Raw genomic sequence first — 15,527 nt, forward strand, 5'->3', positions numbered from 1 at the left:
GATTTTTTATTCATGTATGATGTTTTTCTTTGTATTTACTTATCCATTACATTTTTTCATTTCAGATTTATCATATGATGGATTTATGCGATATAAAAGCACGATTATATGTAAATTTTTAAGAATTTTTTAAAAACATCTACTTAAATTAGTCCAGTCAACGTTCAAACTTCAATGTTGCATATGCCATTTGTAAGTAGTTTCTAGGCTTTTTCTAAATGTGTTTCTTATTCACATGGTTTTACAAGTATGGTCTGCTAGCAAATTTGAGCTGAAAATTTTTTTTAGCCTTTAAGAAGAATTGGCGCTATTCTTCGTTTAATTTAATTTGTTTAAATATAGTAGTTCTAATAAATAAATGTTTGTTCTTGGTTTTTTACTTATCTGTTTTCAGATTCTTATAAACTAGGCAACTCAGCTAAGCAAGTTTTGTTTTATTTTTTAGTGCAATTGGAAAGAGCTGAAATTTATTTTTTAAAGCAGTTGAAAAGAACTGAAGTGTTTTTTAGTTACATCACACGGTATAACTGATACTGATTTGAGTAAGTTTACTATTTTTTTTTTATTTTATATTGGATTTATTTTATATTTGATATATATCATATTAGATGTATATTTTATGTATTTAACATGGAAAACTGACTAATTTATTAACGCGAAAGTTTATAATCATAAATCTGCCTATATTTTAGCATATTTTATATTTCTCTGTATCTATATAAATATTCTTTCTTAGAAAAAATAACAATATAAAAAAAAAAAAAAAATTCTTTTTAAAAGCAATTGAAAAAAAACGATGATATTTTTCCATATTTCCTTGTGTAAAGTGGTATACCCCTTTACACAAGGAAATATTACACTTTATATATTACTTTATATATTTTATATATTACTTTATATATTACTATTATATATACACTTTTTAAAGGTATGTGAATATATATATATATATATATATATATATATATAGATATATATATATATATATATATATATATATACAAACACAAAAATATATGCACAATCTTGTATAAAAAGTTAAGCAATGTCAGTCAGTATATTTTACTTTAAAACAATTATATATATATATATATATATATATATATATATATATATATATATATATATATATATATATATATACATATACATATATATATATATATATATATATATATATATAAATATTTATATATATATATATATATATATATATATAATTACTTTAGAGTAAAATATACTGACTGACATTTCTTAACTTTTTATACAAGATTGTGTATTGATTATTTTTATGCATTAAGGTAAAAATAACTTTGGGCATTGTAGTCTAGATTCTTTGTTAAATTAAAAATAATTGATGTGAAATATAAATATTGTTTAACATTTTTGATAAACGACTTATGTATATAAACATATAAAAAGATATGGATTTCAATAAATCTTAAGTTTAAATAAAGTCTTTGATTAGAAAAGATCACAATTTGTAAGATTCTTTTACGTTCATTTATTCAGTTGTAACAATAGTAAGATTACTGGTAATATGTTTAATAATAATAGTGAAATTGAAATAGATAGTATTAGGCTCAACGAAGTTATTAATGTAAATGCTAATAGGCAACTTGAGAATAGTTGTCAAATGAAAAAAATAGATCTTGACAGGATGAAATTAATCGTTGTTGAAATGTATGAAATGCAACTCGGCGTGCAGAAAACTTGTTTGACAAAATTCAGTATCAAGCAGTGGTAATATCTGTTAATTTGATTTTACTTTAGACACTTTAGAACAAAGCAAAGTATGAGTTTAACTATTTATAGTGACAATAAACACTTTTAAATTTGAAAAATTTTAATTTTTTTTAATACTTTCTATCATAATTATGTTATCATAATTATAAACTTGTAATTAATTTTTTAATCAAGCTTGATTAAAAGCTAGGTAATAAAAATTTTGTTTACTGGTAACATAATGAAACCAGTTACTACTATTTATTCCGTGTTTTTTTACTTTTGTTAACATGCTGCTTTAAAAACACTTTCTTTCTCTCCCTCTCTCTCTCTCTTAGATGAGAGGGATTTAATAAAACTACTGTAATTACTGGGCTCTTACGTTTTTCTTAATACCACAAATGATAATGACCATTTATAAGAAATATTTTACGAGTTGCTTGCTTTTTTATGATATAGTTGCTCAAATTGTTTAACTATAATTGTTCCTTTATTGTTCAAATATTGTAATAAATAAAATCTTTTTAATCCAAGTATTTAAGTTAATAAAATAACTTATTAAGTTGTGGTGTTATTTTCCAGTGTTATTACATTATGTTGTCTAGCCTTTTTATTATCTTTTTTAATTATTCTGTCGACACAATATATATTTTCTGTTATTATTATCCAAATTCTACTAACAATAAAATGCAAATAGTACTTTTGTAATAAAAAATAGTAATTTTTTTTTCCATTTCTTTTTGTAGGTATTTGCAGGCTTTAATTGACTTTCCTTTTCTGATACCTGTGTTGTGTCTGATTTTAAAAAGAACTCAACTGATGTTAATGCGGTCTTTATGTCATTAACTATAAGCAATGACGTTGCTGATAGGAGTCCAAGTTAAAATATTTATATATACACTTGTATTTAATTTTTTAGATAATATATCAAGTTATTAATGTGTTTTTATTGTTATTAATGATTTAATATTACGTATTACGGGTTGCTTACTGCTAACATTATCATTTTGTAATGAATTCATATTAGTTAATAAAATTGTATTGAATATTATCTGGTTATTGTGTTTTATACATGTTTAAATGCGAGTTTGATACTCAGTAGGCGTGGTATTGATAAAATGGCTAACATATATTTGTAAATAACGCGTACTCTGGAAAGTTTTAAATGCGCATGTAATACCAGGAAAATATTGTATTAAATATTCTCTGATTATCGTTTTTTATACGTGCTTACAAAAGTTTTAAATGCGAGTTTGATACTCAGTAGGCGTCGTATTGTATAGCTGTCTTTTTACGCATCTATTGCGTATTTCTAATGCGTGTTCGACACGATAAATGGCTAACATACATACCACAACGATACGTAATTAAACGAGTTTCTAATGCGCATTTACAACTAAATTTCACCTCTATGGGAAAAAAGATCATATTGCGTGGGTTATAAATTTTAAGGACCATTTTACTCATGCCAAACACCTTTTATATGAAATAAAAGTTCTTAACATATACGAACTAAATGTTTTGAATATTTTATTTTTGGTGTTTAAATGTAAAACTATAATTCTAATAAAAATGTTGCCTATTTATTATCATAATAAGTACTTATAAAAAGAAATAAATAAATATATATGAAGGAATGCATTATTTGACAACCGGTATCTCAAACTATTTTTTAAAAACTTTTCTCTTTCATTTCGCGGACCATTTTTATTGAATAATGTAACTTTAAATTATTCTCAAGATTGTATTATCATGTCTTTTAAACAAAATTAAGTTTATTTTTATTTGTACTGCCCAGTCTGTAGAGAGCTCTAATGACGCCCAGGACTTAGCAGCAATTGGGCACTCCTATAAGCGTTTATTTTATAAAAGTCAAAGCATGTAAAAATATAAGTTTTTATTACTAACACCCTTTCATTACGTTCATATTTTTATAAACCGCATCTAGCTTAAATAACACTCATGCCAAACATTTAACATCTACTGATTAGGATTAAAAAACAGGTTCTTTAAAACTTATATGTCAACTTACAACAGAGTTGTATCCAATTAATTTTTAACAAGTGTGTCTAATGGACGTTTTTGTTCTATATTCGTCTTAAAATCGTTTTTTAAATCAATTTTAATTTAATTATATGTCGTTTAACTTCAACGGCAGGGGCTGGCAATGCTTTTAAAATTTCATGTAGAATGCATATATGTGACCCATCTGACCAAAACCAGTCACATGTATAAATTTTTAAATTTTGAGTGTGATACATATTTGAAAAGTTATAACATTCTGCTTTAAAATGATGCAAAAATTATTGCTCTAGCTTGACCCTAGCCAAAGTTATGAGCAAAAATGTAACATCTATATTAAAATTTTAAAACGGAAAAAAACGCGTTTAAAGGTTTGATGTCATATAAAATAGAAAACTCCTTAGCAACCATGCATGGATTTTGTTCTAATTTGGCACACATCTACTGTGATATATTTGCAACAAGTCCTAAAAATATTATTACTGTAGCTCGATTACTTTTTAAATTATAACACTTTTAGTACATCGGGAAAATTGAATTATTATCAATTTTTTGATTTTTAGATTTTTAAATCTTTTGACAATATTTAAAGCAAAAAAAATACCTAAATGTTGTTTATAAAAAATTTCATGTGCTGGTTTAAAAGCAAGCATAACAGAGTAAAAAGTGAAGAGTTAAAACAAACATTAAAAGTTTAAAGCAAAAATAAAAAAAACAGTTAAAAGTCTAAACCACGCCCTCGCGCACCACGACTTCGACTTCGACCTCTAGGTCGCGTCTCATTGACAGTTTTTTGTTTTTTACCAGATTCACTGTCTTGTTTTGATCGTTTTCTTGAACGTCCTCTTGTACTTTGTACCTCAGTCAAAACTTCGTAGTCATCGGTATTGCTGTCGTGGTACAGAGGTACAGAAGTCATTGGCTAAAAATTGTCATCGCGAGGAATTATTGGAGCACCAGAATTTGGTAACGGACAAACGACATCTTGCAATGAATCTTTGACATATTCACGAATTTAATTGTACAAATACCATTGCCGCTTTAATGGAAGTCCTGGTGGTACAATAGGTTGCGCACCCTGTCTTGGCAAATATGCCACTGGTTTCCGCAAAAGATCAAATTCAACTACTTCAGTGTCTGTTGAAATTTTGGCAAACAATTTGCCAGGGTGCTCAGCATCAAATCGGAAGTGATGAAGTTTTATAATTCCTGGGAAAGGTTTAAAATATGGATTCAGATTCTGCTGCCATTCTCCAAATTATGTTCCATTTTCATTTCCAATCAGCTGTGCTTGGTTTACACAAGCACTTTTGTTCACGACCATCTCAAATTCCTGAAAACTTCAGCTTGACCAAGTTCTTCATTCTCGTCCGTAACGATCTCTGAAGTAACTTGAGCATGTTCTATTGCTAGTTCAAAATCATTTTTTTTCATATCAACTTCATCCTTCTCATCATCAGAGTCAGAAATTTCGGACTCATGGTCTGCCATGGCAACTTCATCATCAGAGCTGTTGAGTTCGTCATCTATTCGATCTGTCCAGAGATATTCTTCCCAAATTGAATTCAGCTTGTCTGTGTCAGACTTTGACGAATTTAGCATCTTAGCTATTGCTATAGTATTGTTGGCCATTTTATTTTTTTATTAAAATAGTTAAAATAAAACTGAAAGAATATTATTATTTATTTACTACTGGCTGTACTGTGCTACACGATCAACAATAACGAAACACGGTCGTTGCGCATGCGCTGAGCTATTTAATATCACTACTGAGCATGCGCGATGGCCAGATTATAAGTTGTTGTCCAATAGAATTGATCAAATCATAATGGAAACCACGTGATAGCAACGCTTGCCAAGTTTGTTTACACGTGGTGGCTTGTAAAAATTGCTCAGATTGGTCAAATTTCAAATGAGACACAGAAACACGTGTACACCAATGAATAGCTAAAGAGGTCAGCTTTCTAACCATACCAAAATATCAAAGTTATTATTGCGCTAGGCAGTCATGTTTATTACTGAAAATGGACCAATTTAATGAGTAATCACAGAAATTTTAATAGAATAGCCTCACAAAAATCACCAAATTAACCATCAAAAAATTATTTTTTATTAAAAGTTTGAATAGCAAAGAAAAGTTAATTATGTAAACAATTATGCAAAAAAATAAATAATGATAAAAATTGAATTTTTGAGATGTTTTGATGGTTTTCTCAATATAACATAACGCGACACCCGACTGGTTTTGGTCAGATGCGTCACATATATTGTAAAATAGACTATAGACCATTTGAGTTTATTTGGTTTATAAAGTATAAAGTGTTTCCAGATATGAAAAGTGAAGACTCCTTAAAACTATTAAGATTTGTTTTCCATAAAGTTGTCTTATATTTCATCATCTTCAATTTATATTGATTCTTGATGAATAAATGATTCTAAGAGAAACGGTTTTCACAGTCTCAACTTTAAATTGAATTTGTTGAACAAAATGATGAAACCCAACGTAAACTTTAGTCAATTTCATTTCAATAATGATGTGACTAGTGATGATGGTTTAAAAATTGAAGAAAATTTCATTGAAATATCCAATGAAAACTACTTTGCGCTCATTTTGACTCAAAAATAATAAAATAGTATCTTAATGGTATAAATAGAAATGAAAGGCGCAAAGCGCTTATGATTTCAATCCTAGTATTAATAAAATACAACTTATTAGAGTTCTACCGCATATAGTTGTGGAATAACACAAGCTAAAGCTATTAAGGAAATACTTAATTCTTGGAATCTCTAGGATTTGATCCATAGCTTACATTTTGACACTACATCTTCAAACCCGGTTGATATAAATTTATGCACATAATAGTACAATAGAAAATATTTTTGTATTTTAAGATTTTTATAATTTCAATAAACTTTTCTTTTTCCCAACTAAATGAACCAAATTAAGACTGGATGCAGAATACATGTGTATTGCTAGAAAAATGGATGAGCAGACCGTTACTATGGTTTGCCAGCAGACATCAATGGATATTCCTGTAAAATTCTCCACGTAGTAACGTGACAAAAAAAGCATTTGGTAGAACTGGTTTTGGTTTGACTTGACAGTAATAAACTAGCAAATTTTAAGTTTTGTAGAGTTATAGCTTTTCATCATGAAAATTTTTAACTACATGACAATGGAACTGCTTGTATTTTATTTGCTAGAAATTTCATATAATCATTGCAGAAGATATTGCAACAGTTCATTAATTTGCTGAGTTTACTAGTAGGCTATGAGTTTACAACTAGGCTATTTGATACAAGATGGTTACTGAAAGCACCTTTGGCAGCCTCTTTTCCTCGTTTAGATTTATGTACAATCAGGGACATGATCATTTATGGCTCATTTAAAAAAACTACTTTAACTGCAGCAGTTAACGGTTTTTAAAATCATTTATGGTTTCTTATGGAACTCAATGTTGCACTTGCTATATGCAATGAAAGTAAAAACTATTTTTATACCCATTTTTATAAAATTAACATAACGAAAATACCACAGTTAATCCAACTGGTTGTACATCTAAGTTGGATTCTTATTCAACAACTAAATCTATCTGCAATATAAACAGAATGGATCCAAGTAAATATTTCGATTATTGATTTAACCTAATATTTATTTTTAGCATTTAAAATAATTAAAAGTTCCTATCTATATTTTATTTTTGTGATTGCAATAATTTCTCAGAATAATAGGCCCTAAAAACTGCTTTTTAGCTTTAGTAAATGATTGAGCTGAAAGAGAAGTAAAGCTTATTCAAGACTTTACACACACGCATCATGATGATGCTTTGAGGTTTGATGCTTTCAATTTCAAATCACATGTGCCAGGATGAGGAATTAAAACAATGTTTGATGCTTTCAAGTCACAGACAATAGTTAAGACAAGTTGTTAAAAATTCTTTGACATTTGTTATGTAATTATTAGATTGTTTATGTGATTGTTGAATTGTAAAAAGTTATCGAATTTTATAAATTTATGTAAAGTCATAAGTTTATATTAAATTAATTTATAAAAACATAATTTTTTAAAGCGTGATTTTTAAAATTTTTTTTTAAAACGTGACAAAAAAAAGCTTTTTAAATCCACATATAAGCATAACTATGCAAAAGATAATAAGAAAAGAATCCCAAGTTGTAAATTTCTGATTCTGTCGATAGCTCACTGTTAAGTTCAATGTTTCGTGAAAACCGGGTTTTTTTAAGAAATCAGGTCATAATTTTAAGGTAAAAACGATTAAAACTGTATTAAGAGTCTCTATTTTGATGACTTATTGTTTGAATTAACCACTCAGATATCCAAACTCACATAAAATAAGGGGCGTGAAAAACGTACACACACTAAAAAAAATTTCTGAACAACTATATAAAAAAAGCAAATAAGGTATGGGAACAAATAAATTAGAAACGTGAATAAATCAAACAAATTTTATTTAAACAAAACTGTTTGCGACGACCAAAATAAGAAATCTTTGACTTTCATCAAATATATGTTCACTAAAAAAAAAGTTTGTTACAAACATTATAAAACACAAACTAAACATACTAATTCAATTTATTTCAGAAACTATAGCTAAATAAGTGGGGAACCAGGACCGGCTTTAAGCAATGGCAAACTAAGCAACCGCCTAGGTGGTTTTAAACATGATTTATATATTAACAACTGCCTTAGCGGTTGTTTATATTTATATCATATTAACGGTTTTATATTTATATAATATAATATAAATATAAAAATCCAAAGGATTTTTATATCCATATTTTATATTCATATATATTTTAGCATTCAAAAAAATATTACCATGTAAAGTTTAAACCTCCCTCAATTTGAGGGGTTTACAAATTTTATATGGTCATAATTTTTGAACGCTGAGAGATTATACTGTCAAACTAAAAATTTACAGGTGAAAATAATTCTAGTTAAGAAAAGTAAAAAAAAAATATTTTATTATTTGTTGCTTTTGCTTTTGGGGAAAAGGTAGGGGAAAACTTAGGAGCTTTTTGTTTCCAGGTACCAATCATCACAATTTATTACAAATCATCCTTTTATAGCACTATGGCTGGAAGTTGGCTAATTCAAAGACCAAAAATTGCTGGATCTGCCCCAGCATTGATTTAATTCTATAAAGATTGATATAAATTTAAATTTAAAGAAAGTTTTATTACAAACACAAATTGTTTTTTCATCGTCATTTCCAAAAGTGTTTTTTATTTAAATTAATTCTTTGAATATTGATAGATAAGTTGTAATTAAACTAAATTTTGTTTACAAAAAAATTAGTTTTTATTTTATTTGCTAAACAAACTTTCGCAATTCCCAAAAGAGTTTTTCAATTGAAGGGCTTATTGAGAAACAATGACGTGCCACACTTTTTTCAAAAATGAGTTATTATCATTTTTATAATCATAAATAGTATACGCAATAGTCAAAAAGATATTAAGGCGTAATTCTTAAAATTGGAGCTATAATTATAAAATCATCTTACTGCAAGCACTGACTTTATAGTTTTAAATAAAACTCAAAAGTCATTTTCTCAAACATTTATTTTTGTGGCTTGTCATTGTTTCATAATAAGCCCTTCAATTGTAAATTCTCTAAATAATAGATACTTATAGATAAATATTTATAACTATTAGATTAATATTTATTAAACGAAAATGTTTTATACTACGATTTTTTTAACAAATTCGTTATGAAACAAATTGATTTAAAAATTTTTATTTTATTGTTATTGGTTTTTTTATTCTGATTAACTTCCTACAAGGCTAAAAGCAACCACTTCCTACAAGGCTGAAAGCAACCACTTCCTACAAGGCTGAAAGCTATTTAGCTGTGAGTTACTAAAATTAAAGAAAGGAGTTATAGAGAAAGGTAACCGTTGACAGAAGACTTAAAAAGTTGAAGGTTGTATGAGCCAGGAAACCATGAAGATAAGAGAGAGTTCCAAAGGGTTGAAGTGCGGGGGAAAAAAGAAAGATGCTCCATGTCATGCTCGTTTGGAAAGGGGTACTTAAAAATTCACCGGCTCATTTGTTACGATTAGGACCCTACAGCCCAATGTTAAACCCATCAAAAGCTATCTGGTCCAAAACAAAAGTTAACGTTAAAAATGTTATTCGGATTCCACCTGTATTTGGTGCTGGGATTTTGGAACAACGAATGCGGTATTTAAAAAGAATTGTTACTGCGGCAAAAAAAAAACAATAATGGGAGGTGATTGTACACGCGCTGTACATCATAAGACGCATTACGCAACGGTTTTAAATATGGAAGACGTCCAAGTTGATTAACTGAATATTGCAATGATATTTAATGACGTTGTTTAAATTTAAATTTTAATGTAAATAAATTATTTGTGTTTTATTTATTATTCATCTGAAATTTCAATTAAATTTTTTATTTTAGAAAGTTTTAATTGACCCCCAAAAGGATTTTTCCGGTTACCGCCTAAATCTCAAATGCCTTTTTCATGACTTTTTATATTTCATTGATATTATATTATTATTTTCAGCTTTAAATTACAAAGTATATTAGGACTACAAAATTCAAAAAACAAAGAACTTTGTATTTTTTATACTTTTCTCAATTACGACTTTTATCTTCTAAATTACATTTTACGTTTCTAAATTTCATCTTTCATGTTCTAAATTACATCTTACATTTCCTAATTACAACTTTGAAGTTCTCAATTACATCTTGAAAAGGTGTAGTCATAAAGATTCAGTTTGATCAAGAACTATAATTATAAAACTTCTAAACTTTAAAGATAAAGTATTTAAAAAAAGACCCTTAATAAATTTAAGGGTCTTTTTTTAAATATATACCTTAAATAAATGAAGATTTTTGTGCTGAGACGGCAGGAAAATTTGCAAGCATTTCAAATGATCAACTCATCATACGCGATTGGGCTGCAATGAAAAGTGTAAAATCCTAATATTTAAATATCTTTATCTTCATAATTACTATATTTTACTCTTTTACAAATGGATGATAATCTTCTGCTTAATTTTAATACTGAGAGTGATGATGACTATTTCAATTTAAAAAAATTAGAAAGTTAGTATTTTTCAATCTGTGAATTTTACTCAATTTTTTAGTAAAACAAAAAATAGCAATAGTTTTTCAATTTTAAATCTAAACATTCGAAGTATTAATAACAATTTTAAAAACATTCGAAGTATTAATAACACTGGGCAACAAAAAAATATTTTTTTTTTGTATCTCAAGCAATTTTATTCAAATTATACTAATTTTGGGTTGAGGAAAAAAAAATGACAACAAAAATTTTTTATTAGCTCTAGTTTCTGAAATATACAATAGCAATAAATGTTTATTTTAGTTAATTTGCAACAGAGCAATATGACATATAATTTACATATTCTAATAACATTTAAAGTACATTTCGTTTTTTTTTATTACAGATATATTCTAATAGTTTTAAACAAAGAAATCATGATCATCAAGTTAATAGGGTTAAAGATGATTATGGGGTATCGTCACAAAATCGTGATCTTTATGCTTTCCTTTTGTAGACTAGTTCTAGAGCATCCCTACACACAAACCAACAGTAATCTGCAAGCATGGCCTCATTTCAACGACCCTGTTATCTTTTTTCCATTACAGAAATAACTTGGTGAAACCTTTCCCCATGTTCATCACAAACAGCTCCACAATTGAAGGGGGGGAGGAGAAGTCTAGATGTGAGTGGAGGAAATGAATCTTGAGGGACATGTTACATCCAAGTTGATGGTATTTTTGCAGAAGTACTGCTACTAATTGAATGTAGTTTTAATCTCGTTTGTTGCATAAAAATCCACAAATCACTCCCTTAAGAGCTTTCCAAGTTTCCTTTTCTGGTCCCTTCAAAACTTCGTCAAATGCAGGATCCTTCATAAGATGACGTGTTTGTGGCCCAACAAAAATACCTTTTTTAACTTTTGCATCACTTATTTTTGGAAACTTATTTCTTAAATACCTAAAAGCCTGTCCTTCTTTGTTCATACCTTTGACGAAATTTTTCATCAAACCCAACTTAATATGTAATGGTGGAAGAAGAACATCTTTTGGATCCACAAGTGGTTCAGCAATAACATTTTTTTCTTCTGTGTTGAGATTTCTTGCAGACCAGCCTTCTTTTATATAATGTGAACTTCTGTCTCTACTGTCCCACATACACAAAAAGCAGCAGTATTTAGTATACCCTAATTGCATTCCTAAAAGTATAGCAATGACTTTTAGATCACCACAAGCTTAGCTTAGATGAGTCTATGAATAATCTCCATTCAATTGGATCATAGTTCAAATTAATACAATGCATTAATCCAAAAACATCAATGCAAACAACAAGATTTTTTTTTTCTCAAAAAAAGAAAGCAGATTCTGCTGCCGTTTTCTGTAATGTGAAACCTTGACATCAAGTTGGAGAAGATTCCACTGCTTTAGTCTTGACCCTAGAAGTTCTGCCTTTTCCTGTGACAAGTCCAGATCTCGAACAAGATCACTTAATTCTGCTTGACTAAATCTGTGTGGCACAACATCTGTTAACACAAAATTAGGATCATTTGATGTGAAAGACTTGTTTTCTTCAATCTCTACTTCATTTTCTGCTTTTAACTCACAACTTTGTGGTAGAGTAGGAACTGGTAAATTATCTGAATGTGGAATAGGTCGAATGGCAGACGGAAGATTCGGATATTTAACTGTTCCTACTTTTTTCATTGACAAACCTGCTTTAATGGGTGGGGTCAAGCAGAAATAGCAGTCATCTGTATGGTTTTTGGGCTCTCTCCATACCATGGGAACAGCAAAAGCCAAAGATCTTTTTTTATTTTTCAACCATTCTCGTAGTGTAACCGAACAAGAGCTACCGCATATATGTGGAGCCCATGACTTATCCTGGTCCCCTACCTTCATATTGAAATAATGCTGGTAAGCAGTCTGCACAAGAGGTGTCATAGTTCTTTTCTGTGAAGAAAATGTTATTTCACCACAAATGTAACAAAAATTGTCCACTAAATTTAAACATTTCCTTGGCGTGTTGATTTGTAAAATTTTACACTAGTAAATAAAAAAAACAAACTAAGAATAGATTAGACCAGAAACTTTAGCAAACACACATAACTAATATCACAAGTTTTAAACATGAACAAAACATTTTGGATAGTCAAAAACAAAAATTTTTTTTAAAAAAAAAATTTTTGTTTTTGACTATCGAAAATTTCTACCCTTCCAATGGTTGAATAAGCGATCGCGATTTACAAAATCTGGAAAAATATCTGGTCTTTAAAATTTTAGTTTATGCAAAGCCGTTTACTTTGTTTTTAAGGAGCAAATTATTGTTAGCGAAAAAGTTATAAAAAACAAAACAAAACAAAACAATAAACTTACAATTACAAATGCAATAACACTCCAGTCACTAACTGCATTATATAAGTAATATAACTATAATAGTATTATTATTTTTATAAAGCACTTATAACTTTTAAAGTTCATTCATTGTTCAAACAACATTAGAGACAAGTAAATAAACGTGGCGGAGGAGTTGTTATATATGTAAATGAAAACATTGTTTATCATGTTAGGAATGATTTAAGTGTATCCGATGGCGATAAAGAAATTTTAACTATTTAGATTATAAACAATGAATCAAAAAACTTATTAATTAGCTGTTCTTATCGACCACCTGACGGCGTGAGTAAGAACTTGAGCATTTTTTAGAACAAAGTATTTTTAAAAAAGGTATTAAAGAAAAAAAAGATTTTCATTATTGGGGACCAAAATATGAATTGTTTTCTAAACAATGAAAATAATAAAATTAAAAACTCTTACGATTCTATTTTCGAAACTGGAGCAATACCCTTAACTTTTAACGAAACCAATATAAAACAATTTAAAAACCAATTATCACTCCTACACTGGAAGCATATTAACTTTAATGATAATGCAGATAAAAATTAGGATAACTTTTTTTGAAACATTTTATTCCGTGTATGACGCTTATTTTCCTGTCATTGTAAAAGCATTAAATCCAAAAAATATAAACAATCCATGGTTGACCAGGGGATTTAAAAAATCATCAAAAATTAAACAGAAGCTTTATATAAATATCTTAAAACAAAATCATCTGCAAATGAAAAAATATATAAAGAATACAAATACCTATTTGAAAAAGTTTGTAAAAACTTGAAAAAAAAATTACTACTCAAGACTCATAGATAAATTTAAAAATAACTCATAAAAATAAAAATAACGTACTTGACAAATAATGAATTAGTGGTAGACAAAAAAGATGCTCAGGTTCCTTCCCCCAAACAATTATAGTTGATAAAGAACATATATGCGAATCAAGAGCTATAGCTCGTGAATTTAATAAATTCTTTGCTGACATTGGTCCTAAACTAGTAAACAAAATTCCTTATACAAATGCTACATTAAGAGAATTTTTAGTACAAGCTTATGATTGCACTAGTTCCAACGAATTATCTTCTGAACTATCTTTTCAAGAGTTTAAAAAAGCTTTCAAAACTCTTAAAAACACATAAATCAACCGGAGCAGATGACATAAACGGTAATATAGTCATAGAATGTTTTGAATACTTAAAAGATATCCTATTTAAGGTCTATGGAGCATCTATACGCCAAGGAGTTTTTCCTGAACAACTAAAAATTGTTAAGGTTACTCTAACTTTAAAAGAAGGTGATCAAACAAATATCAATAATTATCGCCCCATCTCTGTCCTCTCCACATTTTCAAAAATACTAGATCGTATTATGTACAATAGATTATACAATTATCTTCATTCTAATAATTTTTTATACAACTATCAATCTGGCTTTAAAAGAAATAATTCCACAGAATATGCAGTTATCCAATTTGCACTTGAAATCTCTAATTCTTTTGTAAAGTCTAAATATACATTAGGTATTTTCATCGACCTTTAGAAAGCATTTGATACTGTCGATCATGAAATTTGAATACAAAAGCTAAAATATTAAAGAAAAAATTGCAAAGTTATAAAATGGTTCAAAAGTTATTTATCCAACCGTAAACAATTTGTTTTCAGCAATAATGATCATCCAAATAAATTTCTAAATATTTCATGTGGCGTTCCACAATTTTGGGACCACTATTGTTTTTGATTTATATAAATAAAGCTTCACATTTAATGAGTATCATGTTTGCTGATGACACTAACTTATTTATTTCCGATAACAACATTTACAAACTCTTCCATACTATGAATGATGAACTTAAAAGTATATCCAAATGGTTAGAATGCAACAAACTAACTCTTAACTTTAAAAAAACAAATTGGGTTCTTTTTTTTACCCAGTCACAAAAAAGCTTATTTACCCCAAAGTTTGCCTAAAATTTTTATTTATGATGTGGAAATGAAAAGACACAACGTAACAAAGTTCTTAGGTGTTTTTTTTTGATAAAAAATCACATGAAAAACGCATATCAACTATTTTAGTACAAAAATTTCTAAAAATATTGGAATTTTATATAAAACCAGAACATATTTATGTAAAAAAAGTCTGATTCAACTTTACTACTCTTTAATTCATAGTTATCTAAATTATGTTAATGTTGCATGGGGAAGTACTGAAAAAAGTAAATTAAAATGCCTTTATCGTCGTCAGAAACATGCGTTCCGTTTAATAAACTTTGCGGATTGATATACTCATTCCAAACCACTTTTTATTGATATTAAAGTTCTTAATATTTATGAGTTTAATGTTT

The sequence above is a fragment of the Hydra vulgaris genome, chromosome 14 (genome assembly GCF_038396675.1).
Source record: "Hydra vulgaris chromosome 14, alternate assembly HydraT2T_AEP".
Lineage (NCBI taxonomy): Eukaryota > Metazoa > Cnidaria > Hydrozoa > Anthoathecata > Hydridae > Hydra > Hydra vulgaris.